The sequence below is a fragment of the Lathyrus oleraceus genome, chromosome 7, assembly GCF_024323335.1.
Source record: "Lathyrus oleraceus cultivar Zhongwan6 chromosome 7, CAAS_Psat_ZW6_1.0, whole genome shotgun sequence".
NCBI lineage: Eukaryota > Viridiplantae > Streptophyta > Magnoliopsida > Fabales > Fabaceae > Lathyrus > Lathyrus oleraceus.
The window spans coordinates 382,983,563-383,007,655 of NC_066585.1; positions in this window are offsets into that span (position 1 = coordinate 382,983,563).

Genomic DNA, 24,093 nt, shown 5'->3' on the forward strand with positions numbered 1-24,093 from the left:
TATTGTGAGTACTCTCACACACCAAACTCAAATCTCTAAACTGCTCAATTAAATCCAATTCCTTAACCATTAACATAGACATATGTAATGATTTCCGACTCAATGCATCAGCCACTACGTTTGCTTTACCCGGATGGTAATTCAAACCAAAGTCATAATCCTTCAGAAATTCTAACCATCTCCTCTGTCTCATATTCAGCTCTTTCTGATCAAACAAATACTTTAAACTTTTATGGTCACTGAAAACTTCAAATCTCGATCCATACAAGTAATGCCTCCATAACTTCAGAACAAATACCACAGCTGCCAACTCTAAATCATGCGTCGGATAGTTCCTCTCATGAACCCTCAGCTGTCTCGAAGCATAAGCTATAACCTGCTTATTCTGCATCAACACACCACCTAAACCCAACAATGAAGCATCACAATAAACCTCAAATAATTCCGACGAACTCGGTAATATCAAAATAGGAGCAGTAGTCAACCTTCTCTTTAACTCTTGGAAACCTTCTTCACATTTTGAGTCCCAAACAAATGCTTGCCCCTTTCTAGTCAACATCGTCAACGGTAACGCCAACTTAGAAAATCCCTCAATGAACTTCCTATAGTAACCAGCCAAACCAAGGAAACTTCGAATCTCAGCAACAGACTTCGGAGCTTCCCACTTAGATACCGCTTCTATCTTAGAAGGATCAACAGCAACACCACCTCTTGAAATCACATGACCAAGAAAACTAACTTCTTCTAACCAAAATTCGCACTTAGACAATTTAGCAAATAACTGCTTTTCTCGCAGCACTCCTAAAACCACTCTCAAATGCTCAGCATGCTCTTCTTCAGATTTCGAATACACCAAAATGTCATCAATAAACACCACAACAAACTGGTCTAGGTACGGATGGAAAATCCTATTCATATACTCCATGAATACTCCAGGCGCATTAGTCACACCAAAAGGCATCACAGAATACTCATAATGTCCATACCTCGTCCTGAAAGCAGTCTTCTGAATATCTTCAGTTTTCACACGTATCTGATGATACCCAGATCTCAAATCTATCTTGCTGAACACACTCGCACCAACCAACTGATCCATCAAATCATCAATCCTCGGCAAAGGATACCGATTCTTGATCGTCACTTTATTCAGTTGCCTGTAGTCCACACACAACCTCATAGTACCTTCTTTCTTCTTAACCAATAACACTGGTGCACCCCACGGTGACACACTCGGACGAATAAATTTCTTATCCAACAGATCTTCCAACTGACCCTTCAATTCAGCTAACTCAACAGCAGACATACGGTAAGGAGCCATCGATATCGGCCTAGTACCAGGTACCAACTCAATCGAGAACTCCACTTCACGCTCTGGCGGCAATTCATTCACCTCTTCCGGAAACACCTCAGGAAAATCACACACTACGGCTAGATTACCAATCACCAGTTTATCTTTAGCCTCCAAAGTCGCTAACAGCATAAACAACTCTGCCCCATCTGCCACTTCCTCATTCACCTGCCTTGCAGATAGAAACAAACTCTTTCCTTCCTCAATCTCAGGAAATATCACAGTCTTATCAAAACAGTTGATATAAACTCGGTTAAACACCAACCAGTTCATACCCAAGATAACGTCAATCTGCACTAATGGAAGACACACAAGGTCTATCCCAAAATCTCTACCAAAAATATTCAAAGGACAACTCAAACAAACCGAAGTAGTAGTCACTGAACCCTTTGCAGGAGTATCAATCACCATACTTCCACGCATCTCAGATATCTCTAATTTAAGCTTCACAGCACAATCCACAGATATAAAAGAATGAGTAGCACCTGTGTCAATAATAGCTATAAGAGGAAAGCCATTAATATAACACGTACCTCTGATCAAACGATCATCTGCAGAAGTCTCAGAACCTGATAGAGCAAAAACCTTGCCTCCTGACTGATTCTCCTTCTTCGGCTTAGGACATTGTGGACTGATATGACCCAACTCTCCACAGTTGAAACAAGTCACAGTCTTCAACCGGCAATCTGCAGCCAAATGACCACCTTTTCCACATTTGAAACACTTCTTCTCGTTACTGGTACACTCATGGATACGATGTCCAGCCTGACCACATCTGTAACACTTAGCAGGAGCACTAGAGTCTCCCCCACTAGGCCTCCTCATCCCATTCTGCTTCTGAAAACCTTTGCCAGCTGCATACGGTTTTCCACGATCCATCTGATTCTTACCCTTCCTATCAACCCTCTGCTGATAGCTCTCTGCTCTAGCCTTGGAATCCTGTTCAAAAATTCTGCAACAGTCAACCAAATCAGAAAACACCCTGATCCTCTGATATCCAATAGCTTGTTTGATCTCAGGACGCAACCCGTTCTCAAACTTCACACATTTCGAAAATTCTCCAGCAGCCTCATTATAGGGAGTATAGTACTTTGACAGCTCGGTGAACTTCGCAGCATACTCAGTAACCGACCTGTTACCCTGCTTCAATTCCAAAAACTCTATCTCTTTCTTTCCTCTGACATCCTCTGGAAAATACTTCCTCAGAAATCTCTCCCTGAACACAGCCCAAGTAATCTCAGTATTCCCAGCAGATTCCAACTCAGTGCGGGTAGCAACCCACCAATCGTCAGCTTCCTCTGACAGCATATGTGTACCGAACCTGACCTTCTGGTTATCAGCACACTCAGTTACTCTGAAGATTCTCTCAATCTCCTTCAACCACTTCTGAGCACCATCTGGATCGTATGCTCCCTTGAACATTGGAGGATTGTTCTTCTGGAACTCACTCAACTGACGAGCAGCTCCCATTCCCGCAACATTCGGGCTTCCTCCAAGTACTCCAGCTAGCATACCCAGGGCCTCAGCAATCGCAGCATCATCTCTACCTCTTCCAGCCATCTCTTTTCTGAAAACCCAACAAACTAAAACAATAAGTACTGATAGGGTTACACAACACCTATCCCGTACAGGGAAAACAGAATAATTACGACTCGACACGACCGACTATGCTCTGATACCACTAATGTAACACCCTTCTAAATACCCCAAATTATTATAATTAAAATAACAATGTATTCATCAGAGTAATTATGCCCCGAAGGGTGTCACACAATCATTTCACAAAAATCATTAAAATATCCTGTCATGCTCATTTATTTGATCAAAATAAGGTTCTTTGCATAATTCGCAACGGAATAAAATTCAACTCAATGTAAAACATGTAACACAATACATGTAAATCATCAACAACAATATCAAATCAATTAAGACATCCCCTCCCGATGTTACATCTATCAGAGCATGACCCATAAGAACTACTCTAGACTCCAAGCATTAGCTTCTACTCAACTCATTTCTCGTTACCTGAAAAATAGGTGTAAGGGTGAGTTCCTCAATCAATATAATAAGCATTATAGAACAACATGTAATGCTAAGTAATTAACACATTAATTCACCCTAACCAGACTACACACTCAGCAACGGCAGTATCCGTTCAAACATCATATTCAACAATGACATATAGCATATATATAATCTCAACCATACTCAACATCAACAACACAACACACAACACACATATAATACTGGAATACATCCATTCATATTATATGCCATACAGTTATTATGCAATGAGACTCCATGCATGCGGTACCGACTATTTGTGAACATATAGTTCAACCTCACCGTCCAAATCCAGGCACGGCTACCAAGCTCACTAGTCCCACTCATTTGAGACATAGTGACTCACTCACTAATTCCTCACCATGGGAATTAGCTACCACCCCAAATGGGCCATGAAATGCACGCTAATCACCTAGCATGCAAACATTAACAACAACAATCAAATGATTTACTCACTAATTCCTCACCATGGGAATTAGCTACCACCCGAAGGCCACAATATGCATGCTAATCATCTAGCGATGCAACCTCAACAACAATTTAAGAATAGACACATGCTCACACTCTAAGCCATAGAATAGTCTATTCACAAATACATGCATAATATATACATTCACAACATTTTGCATATCATCATACATCATCAATACAGGTATCAACACATCATCACACATGTATAAAACACTTCCTCAGCACATGTATGAAACACCTCAGCAACACATGTATAAACACTTCTTCTGCCTTGCTCGCTAGGCGAGGCAGTGGCGAAGCTCTGGTTCGCTAGGCGAGCTCAAGGCGAACAGCTCCAGGAAATTGGTAAATTAATTCGCTAGGCGAGCTCAAGGCGAAGGTAATAGCGAACTCATTCTGTTTTGGTGAAAAACACAGCTAGCACTCACTCGCTAGGCGAAGCTCCAGCGAGTCCACAGCGAACATTACAGTAGCAAAACCTCTCAATCTCGCTGGGGCGAGGTTGAGGCGCGTTCCTTCGCTAGGCGAAGGTTATGTTCGCTAGGCGAACATGACAGTTCACCAGACGCGTTTTCTCTGGGCAGGGATCTCATGTGCCCATCCCAGACCCTTCCCACTCAAACTTACTCGTCGCCATTCATCACCAATTTATCGGTTTGATTACACACACAATCATCAATTTGATTACGGTTTTCACTCAACCTATTCATCACAAATTTTCAGCATTCCAAATCCCAATTAGGGTCGATTCAACGGTTTCTCACTACCCATTACATATTATCCCAAAATACCCATCAATCGACGATAAACCCCCCTTACCTTAACAATCCGGCAGAATCTTTGAGCTTCAAGCTTTCGTTCTCCAACCTTTGCTCTTCAGCTCCTCTTCTCTGCCCTTTTTCCCTTTTCTCTCACGATGCTTCTCTGTTCTGTTTTCACGTGAATTGCTTTTCCAAATGAGAACTTTTCCTTATTCCAACATATATATATTTTCCAAATAATAATAATTATTCCAAAATAATAATAATAAAATTTCTAATTATTCAATTAAATTAATAATTACATTATTAACTCAATTTAAATAATTATTTTATTATTATCGGGGTGTTACAATGTGCTTTACAAGAGAAACTTTAATATGGTTCTGCTCAGATGCATGGATAGACACGAAGCAGACATGTTGATGACTGAAGTCCATGAAAAGTTCCTTTGGTACTCATTCCAATGGACATGCTATGGCAAAGAAGATGTTGAGAGCAGGTTACTATTGGCTGACAATGAAATCTGACTATTGCAAGTTTGTGAAGAAATGCCACAAATGTCAAATTTATGCAGATAAGATTCATATTCCTCAGACACTATTGAATGTCATTTCCTCTCCAAGGCCCTTCTCCATGTGGGGAATTGATATGATTGGCATGATTGATCCCAAAGCTTTGAACGAACATCATTTCATTATGATGGCTATTGATTACTTCATAAAGTGGGTTGAAGCGACATTGTATGCAAATGTGACCAAGCAAGTTGCTGTAAGGTTTATCAAGAATCAGATTATATGCCGTTATGGTGTGCCAAGTAAGATCATTAATGATAATGGATCAAACTTGAACACCAATATGGTGGAAGCGCTTTGCAATGCTACAGGATTGCACATCATAATTCTTCTCCCTACAAACCCAAGATGAATGAGGTTGTTGAAGCTGTGAATAAGAACATTAAGAAGATCATCCAGAAGATGGTTGTGACATATAAGGATTGGCATGAGATGCTCCCATTTTCTTTGCATGGGTACCGTACATCCATCCGCACTTCAATAGGGCCAACCCCTTTCTCTCTTGTTTATGGTATGGAAACTGTGTTGCCCGTGGAGGTTGAGATCCCATCATTGAATGTCTTTATGGAATCCAAGTTGACAGAAGCTGAATGGTGCCAAACCAAATACGATCAGTTGAATTTGATTGAAGAGAAGAGATTGACTGCCATGTCTCATGGAAATTATATCAGCAGAGAATGAAGAAAGCTTTTGATAAGAAGGTCAAGCCTCATGTGTTCTGAGAAAGTGACCTCGTGCTCAAAAAGATTTTATCTTTCAAACCTGATCCTAGGGGCAAATGGACTCCTAATTATGAAGGCCCATTAGTTGTTAAGAGAGCCTTATCAGGTGGTGCTTTGATTCTTACAACTATGGACGGTCAAGAGCTCACTCGTCCTGTGAACGCCGATGCCGTTAAGAAATACTTCTCCTAAAAAAGAAAAAGAACAACTCGCTAAGTTGAAAACCCGAAAGGGCGACTTAGGCAAAAATGAGCGTCTCGATGGATTGACATCACGAAAGGGCGATCCAGAAAAAACTTAGAGACATAAAACAGAAAAACTATCCCAATAGATTGAGTACCCCACCTTGGGGAAATCTAAGCGAATTAGGGATTATGGTAAGTAACTGCACTCGGTTAGTCCTGATCATGGAACCGGTTTTGAGCAAGTCATTTGGTTCTGATTTGTCATTCTCAACTAAAGGCAAGCACAATGGATATTGAAGTTGGTAGGGGGAGTAATGATCATTGTATTTAATGTAGCCCTTTTTCCATGTAAATTACCAGTTTTCAAACTTTGTAAAGATTAACGGAGTCTCATCATTTACGGACTACCATTCTATTAAATAAAGTTGAGCTTTTATCCAATTGATTATATTCTTATTTACTTTTGCTAAATAAAATTGAATTTTTATGATGATAATTTTGAAATAAATTAATGAATAATAATTGTTTTTCTTAAAACAATAAAAATAATCACTTTAAGAATAATCGATTTCAGTAAGGATTGTCAACAACAATCTGAGAATAGGCCAGTCTTGAAGTATGAAGTATTGTTGGTCTTCCCCAAGAAATTGGTTTGGTAACTCTTTTCCTCCCCAACAATTCGTCATTTGTCCCCGACTTGGTTCAGTGATATCATTTACCTACGCAAATGTGGTACGTCTGTCCTCCATCAATTGTAGAGTATCAACCCCTCAAGCAGAAAGAGTTTAACCTTTCTCTTTCCCCACTGAGTTATTTCCTCGTGGATGATTATTTAAGTTTCCTCCCTAGTTAATTATCTGGATGGAACCACTCCCCTTAAGTTATATCCTCATTAGGTTGAGTCTTTGTTCGACAGTTTTTTTCTAGCTATTACCTAGATAGATATTTTGGTCCCTTGAGAGTCTATTACCCAGTAACTGGTAATATTCTTCTCGATTCTTGAGTACTTTACTTTTTTCCAATACCCTGTAAAATGTAATCTACTTCCTTTGCTTCCCCCAACAGATTCATTTTCACGTTTCCCCCAGGTAGTCTATCCTTGATATGTTCACTTTAACCGGTGACGGATATTCTTCCTTTTGTGATTTTCTATCCAGTAAAAAGGTAGTTGTAATCCCTATTCTTATTCCCCAGAGAATCTACCCTTGATATGTTCACTTTAACCGCTGATGAATTTTCTCCCCCTTTTCGGTATTCTACCTAGTAACCGGTAGTTGTAATTCCAATTTTATCTTTCCCCTCAGAGTCTATCCTTGATATGTTCATCCTAACTGGTGACAAATATTCTCTCTTTGGTATTCTATCCAGTAACTGATAGATATAATTCCTATTTCTCCCCCGCAGTTTATCCTTAATATGTTTACGCTAACCGGTAATGGATATTCTTCCCCATTCCCCAGGCGGACTATCCTCGAAATGTTCATCCTAACCGATGACAAATATTCTTCCTTTGAGTTTATCCTTGATATGTTCACTTTAATAGGTGACAAATACTCTATCTTTGGTCTTCTGCCCAGTAACACGTAGTTGTACATCCTATTTGAATTCTCTCTCCCGGTAAGTTATTCTTACCCAGTAGCAGATAGCGAATCCACATCTTTCTCCTCAGCGAGTCATCCTTGATATGTTTACCCTAACCGGGAATGGATATCCCTCTGTCAGAGTGTATTATCTTCCTACCCAGTAACCAATAATAGATAATATACCTCTGGTACTCCTGTGTTGAAGTTCATTCTTCCCCAGTTGAGTTTGAGTGGGTATTTCCTTAGTGAAATCGCCAACCCCTTATTTGGTTTGAATACTTCAGTTTTATTCTGATCTATTCCTATCCCCTATAGATTTCCCTTTTTCCCAGACCAAATCCTTCCATTGATTTATTTTCATGGAAATTCCCTCGTGTCTCCAGTAGTTTTTAAGTCGTAGCCTGGCCTATGCATAACTTTTTATTCCCCCCAGAGTCTCTATCTCCCTAGTGAGTTTTCCTTGTGGAATGCATTATGCTTCTGCGGACTTTTAGTCTCTCTGAATTCTTTTTCTTTGTGGCAATATATTCCCCACAAAGATTATTTTAACATTCATTTCATATGCATCACGAGGTCTCTTAGGGACCAAAATTTGTTTCTAGATGTTGTTATTCAAGTCCATTTTATTGAATTGATACAAAGATTTTAACCTTACCATCCTCAGTTAGAATGTCCTTAAATAGGGAAGCTGTAAGACCCTAATTTTGACCCTAAGATCCCTCATGCTATCTCATCATATGCATTGGCTTTGGGATCACACCTTGGAATCCTCCTTACCCCTCATTCATTGGGTTTGCATTGGAGAGATCACCAAGAACATTTGACTGTATCATACTTTGTTTTTCATTATTTACTAACCAAAATACCAAAAATATGTCTATGTATAACTTTGTTTCTTTTGTAAGTAGTGTGTGCATTCACCAATGCCTCAGCAAGCTCACAACTAGAGTTTGAGGACCCAATGCAAGGAGATCAACAATAGATGGCTCACATTGGTTCTAGATGAAGGTGAGAAAAACAAGAAAGGGGGGGTTTGAATTGTTTGGAAAATAAGCGCTTTTTCAAAATGAAAATCACACAAGGATTTTATACTGGTTCGCTTATAACACAAAGCTACTCCAGTCCACCCGGCCAAGGTGATTTCGCCTTCAACAAGGACTTAATCCACTAATCTTGAAAGATTGATTACAAACAACGTCTAAGAGAAAGATCTCTTAGTCCTCTCAAGTATACAGACTGCACAGAGTCACTTGAGGAAATACAACAAAGATAGAAAACTTATGTAATCTAGAGTGCTTCTAAGATAAGCAAATATTACAACAGTAAGAACAAAAAGTGTTTCACGTTTCAAGCAAAAGCTTTGTGAAGATTGAGAGAATAAGACGTTTTTTATGTGTGTTGATGTTTCAGTATGTTCTTTTTGTATTGTTGTACTTGTCTCTCAATGTTGATTTGCAGTCCTTTATATATAGGATTGAAGTAGTCGTAAAAACTGATGGTCAATAATTTGAATTAATGCCATAACTTATTTAGCTTCTTGCCAAGACAACTTTCTCTCCTTGAATGACTACTTTCCAAATATAGTTCCTTTTCATTTGAATTTGGAGTTAACGTCTCTTTCTGTATTAGGAATTCCATTTCCAAACCTTTATTTGAAGTTAACGTTACTCTTCCTTTATTTGGAAATCCATGATCAGAGTCTTCGTGTTTCTGAAGATCTTGGAATCTTGCTATCTAACTTCTGATGTTGATCTCTTTTGAGTTCTGATGGTTTCTTCAGATAACACTGAGAACTTCTGGAGTTTGACATACCGTTGTTCAGAGTCAGAACTTCTAGAGCGTACTTCTTGTTCAGATGCTTCTGATATTTTGCTGTTTTGCTCAGAGTTAGACTTTCTTGAACGTGTTTCTACTTCAGATGCTTCTGGTCTTCTGATAATTTGTATCTGATATGATTCTGTATCTGATGATTTCTTCCTTCTTTCCATAGAACCCTGCACACTTAGAAACTTTTTGTTAGGGTGCCATTTTTGGTTTCATCCTTTGTTATCATCAAAATCATGGAATCTGTTGTAGAACAATTTTTGTTCTTACACTAGAGATCATATATGGATCCCTATGATCTTCACTTATCATTTTCATCAAGAATTCATCAAGAATTTGAAGCTTGTTTACCTTGGAAGCCCTAATTCATCTAGGTATCTTGTGTGACTTCCTCAACAAGTTTCTTCAACATCTAATCAAATATTTAAAGGGATACTTCATTAGACATCATCTTATGCATATATGATCCTCCATGAGCCCAAAATATCAAGAGAACTTCAAGTTTGCAAGTTGGTTGAAAGAAGTTGACTAGAGAAAGTCAACTAGTCAAAACTGGGGTTCCCTAGACCCTATCACCTACAATTTTCATCATATGAAAATCATTCTAAGAGAAAAGTTACTCCTTATGACATTTCAAACAACTTTCATGTTGAGGTCAAGATCTATGTTTTCTTGTAAAGTCATTTTTTATGGTAAAGGATTATAGGTCGTTTTGTCTGAACCCTAGTTAGGAGGTCAACTTCCAAGGACCATAACTTGATCCATATTTATGAGATGAAGTCCATACAAGTTTCATGATCAATTTAAAGATCTCATCTCCAACTTTTATTCTTTGATAAACTTCAAATTCAACTAGCAAGGGCATGTGCCAAGAGGAAACATTGTAGGTCATTTTGGGCCATTACCATTGAACAAGAGATTTTCCACAACTTCTAAAATGCATAACTCCTTCATGCCATATCCAAATAAGGTCAATTTTGTGAGAAACTTGAAGAGGTTTGAAATACATACAACTTTGATAAAGGAACTATTTCCATTTGAAGATCATAGAAAATGTTATTTAAGGTGGAAGAAGTGAACATTTGATTTGGTACTTAGAATTTTTTTAAATATGTTTGATTTTCCAAACTTCCACCTTAAAATTCACCATGATACAAGCTTCAAATGGAAAAGTGTTTAACATAAAGGTTGTTCCTCTTGCTCTCACCTTTCCAGAAAGTACAGAATCACTTCATTTGGCCAAGCATTGAATGATTTGCACTTGGCTTTTCTTCAAGGTTCCATTTGGATGGATCTCATTACCATTTCCCAATTCCAATTGCATGACTTCATGACACATTTTCAGCATTGCTCATGATCAATTTTGGAACTTTTTCCATCACTTCATGGGCCTATGACACGCCCATGCATCCATGCAAGTGAGAATTTCTATTTTTGGAATTTTGATAAGTGTATGGAAATGAATTGTTGAGCCTATAAAATACATTGCCTCATGCTCAGAATAATGGAAACCCTGCCCGAGCTTTGACCCTGCCACCCTACCCTTCACCATTAGAGGATAAACTTGAAGGTTTTTAATTGAAAATCGAGTTTCAATTTCACTTCTTTTTGAAGTTTAAACTCCAAGAATCCAAGCCATTATTTGATCCAATTCAACTCCTGCAAGCTTCTGAAGTCAAGTCAAGGCCAATTGGAAGCAAGATCAAGCAAGATTCAAGCTCCTCGAAGGTGATTTTCCAGAAACTTCATCTCTTAGATTCTCTCTCAATTCTTCACCATTCTCTTTGATTTTTGGTTGCATGAAGTCCTACCAATGTAGGCAACATGATTGAGTTGCTTTGAGGTCAAATCGAAGCAACTCAGTTCATGATCCTCAAAATTCAAATCTCTGCATCTTTTAATATACATGGAATTGGAGAAAATTGAGGCCAGATTCGAGCTTCCGAGCATTTTCTCTTTGACATAACATCCTTGTTTTCCATTTTTCATTAAGTTGGAGGTGGACCAGTCCGGTGAGGTCCACCGGAGAAGATGATCGGAGCCCTAACTCCGGTGATGTGTTGGCATGCCTCACAACCATCTGATCATGTTAATTTGTTTTAATCTGAGCCATTCCTTTTAAATACCAAGCGTGTGTTGCATTGACTTGAGTCCCCCATGGATTGCACGCGCGTGGCCATCAGATCTGCCACCTCAATTAATGAGGGAGATCCGATGACCCTTGTTTTTATGAATTTCTTTTTAATTTCTGATTTTTCATTTAATCCCTTTATTTTAATTAATTAATAGAAATTTCATTTTTATCCAAAAAATATGGGACTTTCACCAAAAATCTTCAAATATTTTTTCTTCCATATTCTGAATTATAATCATTTTTTGAATTAATTTTGATATTTTTCATGTATTAAACGTTTTTGTGCATATTTTTAATTGTTTAAAAATACTTCTGACTTTTCAAAAATAGTGAAATATTTTGTCTAAGGTCCTTTGACCTTGTTTGACCTAGGATAAATCCCTTGGCCATTTATTTGGTGTTCTGAAGGGATTTTAGGTTTTGACCAAATTAAAATGTATTTTAGTTCATTTTTAAATTGATTTTTAATTGAATAAATGTCTGAAAATATTGTTGAGCCATTGTTATGGTCTTGTGATGTTTGACTTTCTGTTTGGGCCTTGGTCAAGGTTGATTTGACTTTTGTTAGATCAAAACCATTGGATTTAGGGGATTGATGAAATGTACATTTCATCTCCCAAAATGAATGGATGGTTTTGATTTGATGAAATTCCTCCCATGATCAATTTGTGTTTCTATCTTCCCCTCCCTCTTCATCTTCATCCCTATTCTTTCCCATTCCCTCATTTGACCAATGAAATCTCTAATATCTAAAGGCTAATTGATTCATAAGTGACCTCGTGTCAGATGAATCAATACAAGTATGACTGAGATAGGTCCCTCCATTTTGAATTTTCTTTTAGTGTGTGGTATGTTTTAGGAGTTTGGTTCTTCATACCAAATCTTTAACATGCATTAACACCTAAATTTTTATTACCCCGCCTCAGATAGTTATGACTTATACATAAATCCTATTATGATTGCTTAACATAGAGCTAAATTTGACCCTCAAGGCATATCATTCTAGTAAGTGAGATTGTAAGTATCCTATTCTTCATGGCAATATATGGAGACTTGACCTTTTTTCCTTTCATGGGAGCTAGTGGCATACTTGTTGAATTATCCAAGTTGGAGCCCTTCTCATGGAAGATCTCTTGGTTTAAGGATTCATACTTATGAATGAATGGTCGAGTGTTCTCCAAAGAATGGCTTAATCAATTAAAAAAATCACCACTAACACTTGCCTAACTTTTGACTAACATTTGACTAACTCTTGTTAATATTGCTTTATTTTCAAGTCATTTACTATTATATAATTTAAATTTCAGTCATTTATCATTCAATGCAATTTACATTTCATATAACTTGGTTATATGTCATTTTCATTTTGCTCATTCGAGCCATATCTTGTGATTGTATATATTTGTTTGTCTGTTTTGATTTTGTTTGTGGTCTTAGGAACTTAAAATACTTAATATTAACAAAAACACTAAAAACATATGTTGGACTGTTGAACTTGATTTGAACTTTTGGACTTAAGATTAGGAAACATTCCTTGTGCAAAAAAGACTTGGCCAATGCCAACATTTTGAGACTGAGCCTACATCTGGTGGAAGCCTTGGGATTTTTTTGAACTCATATTCTACTTTTTCTTTATGCTTAATTTTTATTTTGATCTTGTGTCTGATGCTTTGCTCTGATTTGATCAAGGAATATCTCATCTGATACATTGGAAGACAAGAGAAGATTTCTAGCTATGGGAATTGCTTGCTTAGATATGGCCATCTTTATTTGATGCCTTAATCTTCATGATGTCCGGATATTGCCAATTGCTTTTTAGTTATTGCTTGATTCAAAGTCCAAGGGAAAATGGGTTTCTATATGACATTCTTGTATATTGGATTGCATCCCATTGGTAAGATATTTTCAACCCTTAACTTTTTAAATTTGTGCTTAGGATAGTCTCTTCATCTCTTCCCACTTCTTAAAATTTAAAATCTCTCCCTCTTTTCAAAACTTCTCTGCTTGTGATTTTAAACTTAGACCTTATTTTAGTGATAGAAACTTTGGCCTTATGCCAATGAACATTCAAACTCTTTCTTAAATCAAATTTGTAAATAAACTTAACCATATTGACTTAAAATTTCAAAAATGATAAAAAGAACTAATAACTACATTCAAACTTTTGGCCCTTTGTGCTTTTTCATTTAAATTTTTTATTTAAAGCAATTCACCAACTTTGAATTTTTTACCACGAACTACTTTGAGTTTCTTCTAGATTATTCTGATGTATTTGCTTGGTCCTATCAGGACATGACTGGGTTGGATTCAGAGATTGTGGAGCATAGATTGCCATTGAAGACAGAATGCCCGCCGGTGAAGCAGAAGTTGAGGAGAACTCTTCCTGATATGGTAGTAAAGATCAAAGAGGAAGTGCAGAAGCAAATTGATGCTGGTTTTCTTGTAACCTCCGAATATCCGCAGTGGGTGGCCAATATTGTGCCTGTTCTGAAAAAAGATGGAAAAGTCTGCATGTGTGTTGATTATAGAGATTTGAAAAAAGTTAGTCCGAAAGATTATTTTCCTCCGCCACGCATTGATATGTTGGTAGACAATACAGCTAAATTAAAAGTCTTTTCATTTATGGACGGATTTTCCGATTATAATCAAATTAAAATGGCACCTGAAGATATGGAGAAGACCACATTCATTACACCTTGGGGAACATTCTGTTATAGAGTGATGCCTTTCGGTTTAAAGAATGTTGGTGCAACATACCAGAGAGCTATGACCACTCTTTTTCATGATATGATGCATAAAGTGATTGAAGTTTAAGTTGATGATATGATTGCCAAATCAAGTGAAGAAGAAGAGCATGTTGAGCATTTGTTGAAGTTATTCCAGCGTTTGAGGAAATATAAACTCCGTTTGAATCCCAATAAGTGTACTTTTGGTGTTCGTTCTGGTAAGTTGTTGAGATTTATCGTTAGTGAGAAGGGTGTTGAAGTTGATCATGCCAAGGTCAAAGCAATACAAGAAATGCCTGCGCCCAAAACTAAGAAGCAAGTTAGAGGTTTTCTTGGTCGCTTGAATTATATCTCAAGATTTATATCGCATATGACTGCCACATGTGCGCCTATATTCAAGCTTCTTCAGAAAGATCAGTCTTGTGATTGGACCGAGGATTGCCAGAAAGCTTTTGACAATATCAAAGAGTATTTGCTTGAGCCTCTGATTCTTTCTCCACCTATTGAAGGAAGACCGTATATCATGTATTTGACTGTGCTTGAAGAGAGTATGGGTTATGTTCTTGGTCAGCAAGGTGAATCTAGAAAGAAAGAGTATGCAATTTACTACCTCAGTAAGAAGTTTACCGACTGTGAGACTCGATATTCTATGCTTGAGAAGACATGCTGTGCATTGGCTTGGGATGCTAAGCATGTGCACTAGTATATGTTGAATCATGCTACTTGGTTGATATCCAAAATGGATCCAATCAAATAGATTTTTGAGAAACCTGCTTTAATTGGGAGGATTGCCCGTTGGCAGATGTTGTTATCTGAGTATGATATTGAATATCGATCTTAAAAAGCAATTAAGGGTAGTGTCTTGGATGACCACTTGGCTCACCAATCGATTGAAATTACCAGCCAGTGCAGTAAGATTTTCATGACGAAGAGATTTTGTACCTGAAGATGAAAGATTGTGATGAACCATTGCTTGAAGAAGGGCCAGAACCTGGTTCTCGTTGGGGTATGGTATTTGATGGAGCTGTTAATTCATATGGTAATGGAATTGGGGAAGTGATTATGACTCCTCAAGGCACTCATTTTCCGTTTACATCTAGGTTGACTTTCAAGTGTACAAACAATATGAAGTATGAAGCTTGCATTATGGGGCTTTAAGAGGCCATCGATCTCAGAATAAAATATCTTAACGTCTATGGAGATTCAACTTTGGTTGTGAATCAGATCAAAGGTGAATGGGAGATGAATCAACCTGGTCTGATACCATATAGAGACTATGCGAGGAGGATTTCAACTTTATTTACAAAGGTTGAGTTTCATCATATCCCTCGAGATGAAAATCGGATGGCAGACACTTTTGCAACGTTGGATTCAATGATTGTGGTGAAATTTTGGAATGAAGTTCCCAATTTAACCGTGAATCGTCCTGATAGGCCAACTCACGTATTTGCTGTTGAAGAAGTCAAAGATGAGAAACCATGGTATTTTGATATCTAATGTTTCCTCCAAAGTCAGATTTACCCGCCTGAGGCATCTTTGAAGGATAAGAAGACATTGGGAAGATTAGCTAGAAACTTTTACCTGAATGGTGATGTGATTTACAAGAGAAACTTTGATATGGTTCTGCTCAGATGCGTGGATACACACGAAGCAAACTTATTGATGACTGAAGTCCATGAAGGTTCCTTTGGTACTCATTCCAATGGACATGCTATGGCAAAGAAGATGTTGAGAACAGGTTACTATTGGATGATAATGGAATCTGACTGTTGCAAGTTTATGAAGAAATGCCACAAGTGTCTAATTTATGCAGATAAAATTGATGTTCCTTCGACACTGTTGAATGTCATTTCCTCTCCATGGTCCTTCTCCGTGTGGGGAATTGATATGATTGATACGATTGAGTCCAAAGCATCAAACAGACATCATTTTATTCTGGTGGCTATTGGTTACTTCACAAAGTGGGTTGAAGCGACATCGTACGCAAATGTGACCAAGCAAGTTGTTGTAAGGTTTATCAAGAATCAGATTATATGTTGTTATTGTGTACCAAGTAAGATATTTACTGATAATGGATCGAACTTGAATAATAACACGGTGGAAGCTCTTTTCAAAGACTTCAAGATTGCATATGATAATTCTTCTCCCTACAGACCTAAGATGAATGGGGTTGTTAAAGCTGCAAATAATAACATTAAGAAGATAATCCAAAAGATGGTTGTGACATACAAGGATTGGCATGAGATGCTCCCATTTTCTTTACATGGGCACCATACATCCATCCGCACTTCAACAGGGGCAACCCCTTTCTCTCTTGTTTATGGTATGGAAGCTGTGCTCCCCGTTGAGGTTGAGATCCCATCATTACGTGTTTTGATGGAAGCCAAGTTGACAGAAGCTGAATGGTGCCAAACTAGATATGATCAATTGAACTTAATTGAAGAGAAGAGATTGACTGCCATGTGTCATGGTCAGTTGTATCAGCAAAGAATGAAGAAATCTTTTGATAAGAAGGTCAAGCCTCGTGTGTTTTGAGAAGGTGACCTCGTGCTCAAGAAGATTTTATCTTTCAAACCTGATGCGAGGGGCAAATGAAACCCTAATTACAAAGGCCCATATATTGTGAAGAGAGCCTTTTCAGGCGGTGCTTTGATTCTTACAACTATGGATGGTGAAGAGTTCACATGTTTTGTGAATGCCGATGCAGTCAAGAAATACTTCGCCTAAGAAAGAAAAGAACAACTCGCTAAGTTGAAAACCCGGAAGGGCGGCTTAGGCAAAAATAAGCGTCTCGGTGGATTGAAAACCCGAAAGGGCGAACCAGGCAAAAGTTAGAGACATAAAATAGAAAATTTATCTCGGTAGATTGAGTACCCCACCTTGGGGCAATCTAGGCAAAAACTAGGGATTATGGCAAGTAACTGCATTCGTCTGGTCCCGATCATGGAAGCAGTTTTGAGCAGGTCATTTGGTTATGATTCATCATTCTCAACTAAAGACAAGCACAATGGATTTTGAAGTTGGTAGGGAGAGTAGTGGTCATTGTATTCAATGTAGCCCTTTTTCCATGTAAATTACCATTTTTAACTTTGTAAAGATCTAAGGAGTCTCGACATTTATGAACTACCATTCTATTAAATAAAGTTGAACTTTTATCCAATTATTTCTATTCTTATTTACTTCTGCTAAATAAAATTGAATTTTTATGATGATAATTTTAAAATAAATTAATGAATAATAATTACTTTTCTTAAAATAATAAAAACAATCACTTTAAGGATAATCGATTTCAGTAAGGAATGTCAACATCAATCTGAGAACAAGTAAGTCTTGAAGTATGAAGCATTGTCGATCTTCTCCAAGCAGTTGGTTTGGTAACTATTTTCCTCCCCAACAGTTGGTTATTTATCCCCAGCTTGGTCGATGAGTTTCTCCCTATGTGATTTTTCATCCCCAATAGAGACAGTGGGTCTCATATCCAGCCGAGCTGATGATCGGTCCCCTTTGCAAATTCATATTCCCCAGCCATGGTGCTCATGTTTTGTTTCCTCCTAGTTTGTGATTTATGATTGAACCCTGGTGATTCATAACCTTTATTTGGTTTCCATTTGCATTTGATTGTGGCATAACTTCGACAATTTCTCCTTTGTGTGAATCAGATCTGGTTATCTTTGCCTTGGAATTGGTTTATTTCGCAATTTCCAAAAATAATTCAAAAAGTGTTAAGGAATGTGACGATCTCGGTCATAGCATCCTCGACAATTTGCTTAAACCCCATGCAGAGTTTTACCTCTTGTGTTCCCCAAAGGAGTTCATCTTCTGATAGGAAGATCCCTTGTTCCCGACAATATTGGATTTTGAGCAGTATTTATTTTTGTCCCCTGCAGGGTTACCTCCCTCTTGATATGGTGTTGACCTAAAAATTCCCCGCAGTGTTGACAATTTTGATCCTCAACAGATCTTCTCTCTATCCACGACATGTTTGGTTGATCATCCTTCAGCAAGTGCTCTCTCTCCCTATAGAGTTTGTTGTGATTGATTGGAAGCATGTTCTCTATTACTTTCTCATCCATAGTTGATTTGTTCATAGCCGAATGATTTATTTTCATCCCTAGCATTTTCTCCAGTTGGTGTTTCCATATTGTTGAGATTAGCCGAGTATCGCAGCAGTGATTCAAATCTTTGTTATTTGTATCCTTTCTGTTATGTTGTCAGCATAATCATGAATCATATACATGCATATTCATGCATAAAACCCAGTATCAGATATTTCATTATGCATCTTATCGCATTTGATTCTTTATTCTGATCCCCTACTTCGGTAATATAATTTACATATGCCAATTTGGTGTGTCTGTCCTCCTTCAATTATAGAGTGTCAGCCCCTTAAGCAGAAAGAGTTTAACCTTTCTCATTTCCCCACTGATTTATTTCCTCGTGGATGATTATTATTTCAGTTTCCTCACCAGTTAATTATCTGGATGGAACCACTCCCCTTGAGTTATATCCTCATTGGGTTAAGTCTTTGTTTGACCGTTTCTTTCTAGTTATTACCTAGATAGACTTTTTGGTCCCCTTAGAGTCTATTACTCAGTAACTGGTTATTCTTCTCGATTCTTGAGTACTTTACTTTTTCCCAATACCCGGTAAAATATAACATCCTTCCTTTGCTTTCCCCAGCGGATTCGTTTTAACGTTTCCCTAAGTAGTCTATCCTTGATATGTTCATCCTAACCGGTGACATATATTCTTCCTTTTGTGGTTTTCTACCCAGTAAAAAGGTAGAAAACTGTTGGTTGAGGCATTAATGTAGTATCTTGGCAATGATGGAACTTAATTGTTATTAAGTTTGTTGTTCTTTCCATAGCAATTTTGGAGAGTGTTTATTCTTTTCCAAATAAATATTCATACAAAAACTGGAATACTTCATTATAAGTCTTGTGGTTGATCTGCTTAACTTGAGTCAGAGTGCGCAGAATCCAGATCTTTTTGTTCATCATGTTTTCTTCAGATAGTTGCTTATAATTGAATTTCTTCAGAAGTTCTTGATATGTATTTTGTATAACCTTCTTCAGATGTACCAATCAGCAGAGTAACTGTGTGGAATCCTTCAAATTCAGAGTACTTGAGTTTTCAACCTTCAGGCGCTGTGAGCACTATTGTCTTCAGAGTTAGAGCGAATGCTTTATTTTACTCTAAGTCAGCTATTCTGGACTTGCATGATGTCAGATGTTGTCTATCATATCCATTTTTTGTTAGAGTCCATCACACTTAGATAAATTCGTTAGGGTACCAATTTGTTTCATCCTTTGTTATCATCAAAACTTTAGAGATGAATGGTAGATCCAAAATCTTGTTCTAACAATTCTTTCCCGTTCCCCAGGCGGTCTATTCTTGATATGTTCATCCTAACCAATGACTGATATTCTTCCTTTGAGTTTATCCTTGATATGTTCTCTTTTAATAGGTGACGAATACTCTCTCTTTGGTCTTCTGCCAATTAGCTGGTAGTTGTAAATCCTATTTGATTTCTCCCCCAGTAGGTCATTCTTACCCAATAACAGGTAACGAATATACCTATTTTCCTCATTGAGTCATCCTTGATATGTTTACCCTAATCGATAACGGATGTCCCTCTATCAAAGTGTATTATCTTCCTACCTAGTAAACGGTAATAGATAATATATCTCTGGTACTCCTGTGTTGAAGTTCATTCTTCCCCGGTTGAGTTTGAATGCGTATTTCCTTAGTGGAATCACCATTTTCCCTTATCCCCAGACTGAGTCCTTCCATTGATTTATTTTCATGGAAATCCCCTTGTGTCTCCAGAAGTTTTTAAGTCGTAGCCTGACCTATGCACAACCTTTTGTCCCCTATAGTCTCTGTTTCCCAAGTGAGTTTTTCGTTATGGAATACGTTTTTCTCATGTGGACTTTCAGTCTCTCAGGATTCTTTTCTTTTGTGGAAATTTATTCCCCACAAATATTATTTTATCATTCATATCATATGCATCATGAGGTCTCTTAGGAACCAAAATTTGTTTCTATGTTTTATTATTTAAGTCCATTTTACTGAGTTGATACAAAGATTTTAACCTTCACATATTCAGTTAGAATGTCCTTAAATATGGGTAGCTGTAAAACCCCAATTTTTGACCGTAAGATCCCTCATGTTATCTCATCATATGCATTGGATTTGGAATCACACCTTGGCATCCTCCTTACCTCTCATTCATTGGATTTGAATTGGGAGAGATCACCAAGCACATTTGATTTTGTCATACTTTGTTTTTCATTATTTACTAACCAAAATACCAAAAATATGTCTATGTATAGTTTTACTTCTTTTGTAGGTAGTGTGTGCATCCACCAATGCCTCATCAAGCTCATATCTAGTGTTTGAGACCCTCAATGCAAGGAGATCAATAAAGAGATGGTTCACATTGAATCTATACATCATATATGGGTCCCCGTGTTCTTCATTTATCATTTTGATCAAGAATTCATCAAGAGTTTAAAGCTTGTTTGCCTTGGAAGCCTTAATTCATATGGGTATCTTGTGTGACTTCCTTAGCAAGTTTCTTCAACATTTGATAAAATATTTCAAGGGATACTTCATTATACATCATCTTATGCACATATGATCCTCCATGAGTCCAATATATCAAGATAACTACAAGTTTGCAAGTTGTAGGAGATAGGGGTTACTTAGACCCTATCTCCTACAACTTTTATCATATGAAAATTATTCCAAGAGAAAAGTTACTCCTTATGACATTCCAAACAATTTTCATGTTGACTTAAAGAGCTAGTTTTTCTTGGAAAGTCATTTTTTACGGTGAAAGATTATAGGTCATTTTGTCTGAACCCTAGTTAGGAGGTCAACTTCCAAGGACCATAACTTGCTCAATGTTTATGAGATGAAGGCCATCCAAGTTTCATGATTAATTTCAAGGGGTCCTCTCTGACTTTGTTTGTTTTAGAAATTTCAAATTATACTTTCAAGGGCATGTTCCAAGAGGAAACATTATATGTCATTTTGGACCATTACCATTGAACAAGTAGTTTTCCTCAACTCCTAAAATGCATAACTCCTTCATACCAAATCCAAATACGGTCAAATTTGTGACTGAATTAAAGAGGTTTGAAAGAGCTACAACTTTAATGAAGGAACATTTTCCATTTGAATCTCATAGCAAAAATTATTCAAGGTGGAAGAAGTGAACATTTGACTTAAGACTTAGAAAATTTTCAACTATGTTTGATTACCCAAACTTCCACCTCAAAATTCATCATGATCCAAGTTTCAAATGGAAAAGTGTTTAACATCAAATTTGTTCCCCTTGATCTCACATTTCCAAAAAGTCTAAAATCACTTCATTTAGCCAAGGATTGAATGACTTGCGCACGACTTTTCTTCAAGGTTCCATTTGGATGAACCTCATGATCACTTTTCAATTCCAATTGCATGACATCATGACACACTTTCAGCATCACTCATGATCTATTTTGGACCTTTTGACATCACTTCATGGTCCTATCACACGCCCATGCATCCATGCAAGTGAGAATTGCTATTTTTTTCATTTTGATGGAAGTGTGTGGAAATCAATTGCCTAGCCTATAAATACATTGCCTCATGCTCAGAATTATGGGCACCTTACCTAAGCTTCGATCCTGCAACCCTACCCTTCACCATTAGAGGATAAACTTGAAGGTTTCCAATTGAAAATCGAGTTTCAATTTCACTTCTATTTTGAAGTTTAAACTCCAAGAATCCAAGCCATTATTTGATCCAATTCACTTCCTGCAGAGTTCTGAAGTCAAGCCAATGCCAATTGGAAGTAAGATCAAGCAAGATTCAAGCTCCTCGAAGGCGATTTTTCAGAAACTTTGTCTCTTATATTCTCTCTCAATTCTCTCTCAATTCTTCACCATTCTCTTTGATTTTTGGATGCATGAAGTCCTACCAATGTAGGCAACAAGATTGAGTTGCTTTGAGGTCAAATCGAAGCAACTTAGTTCATGATCCTCAAAACTCAAATCCCTGTATCTTTTAATATACTTAGAATTGAAGAAAATTGAGGCCAGATTCGAGCTCATGAGCATTTTCTCTTTGAAATAGTGTCCTTGTTTTTCATTTTTCATTAAGTTGAAGGTGGACCAGTCCGGTGAGGTCCACCGGAGAAGATGACCGGAGCCCTAGCTCCGGTGGTGTGTTGGCGTGTCCATAACCATTTGATCATGATCTCATGTTTTAATCTCTGTTATTCCTTTAAATTACCAAGCCTGCTATGCATTGAATAAGGACCATTGTGGAACGCACGCGCTTGGCCGTTAGATATGTCACCTCAATTAATGAGGGAGATCTGATGGCCCTTGTTTTTTTTTTGTATTTTCTGATTTTTCATTTAATTGCTTTATTTTGTTTAATTCATATTAATTTCATTTTTAATCCAAAAAGTATGGGACTTTCACCAAAAATCTTTAAATATTTTTCTCTTCCATATTCTGAATTAAAATTATTTTTTGGATTAATTTTGATATTTTTCATGAATTAAATGTTTTTGTGCATATTTTTAATTGTTTAAAATACTTCTGACTTTCTAAAAATTCTCAATTTTTTTGTCTAAAGTCCTTTGACCTCGTTTGACCTAGGATAAATCCCTTCACCATTTATTTGGTGTTTTGAATGGATTTTAGGTTTTGACCAAATTAAAATGTATTTTTATTCATTTTTAAACTGATTTTTAATTTATTAAATGTTTAAAAATACTATTGAGCCATTTTTATGGTCTTGTGATGTTTGACTTTCTGTTTGGGCCTTGGTCCTTCTTCCTTCTTCTTCTTCGACCTTTGGAAATGGATGGGAGGAGCTTCGACCTTCTTCTTCATGTACACAATAGTTATAGGCTTGATTACTGCAATCTCTTCTATTTGGAGAACTGTATCAGCCTTTGATTCATCAACTCTTGCACACAACCCTTCAATTTGTCACAACTGTCAGGATCAAATTCACACACAACGCAATCTTCATGTATACTAACCAAGAACTCAAACAGTTCAAGATTCTTCAACACAACTAACATCAGAGTCTTTACATCGTCAGCCCTTATTATCGATTATGTGATTTCCTCTTCTCTAACAACATTGACTGTTGGGCCACCATGATTATGCATAGGGTTTGTTTTCATATTAGGCTTTTCTTTTGAGAAAGTCAAGACCTTATGATTAATCAACTCTTGTATTTTATTTTTGAGCGGCCAACAATCTTCTATAGAGTGTCTTATGTACCCGACATGGAAGGCGCACGAGGCATTAAGGTTGTGCTTAGGATGATAAGAAGGAGAGGCCGGTGGGATTTCCCTTGGCACAATATCCCCTACATGGATCAAATATGGCATCAAATCAGCACATGGTACCAGAATCTGATCAAGATGAGGAAGTTTGTCAAAGTTATTCCTGTTGTTCTAGCCTCGACCTTGGCCATTGTTGTCTCAAGTATTCTGTTGATTCTGATTGTTTTGAGTTGGTGTTGGTTGCTGAATGCGGTTATGCGGTTGATACTGACATGGAGGTTGTTGATACTGAGCAACAACAACATATGGATACAGATAATATGGCATGAGACCCATCGGAAACTGATACTGGGGGTGGACACTTGCCGTTATTGCACTTGTCTCCCCTTCTTTCTTTTTCATAAA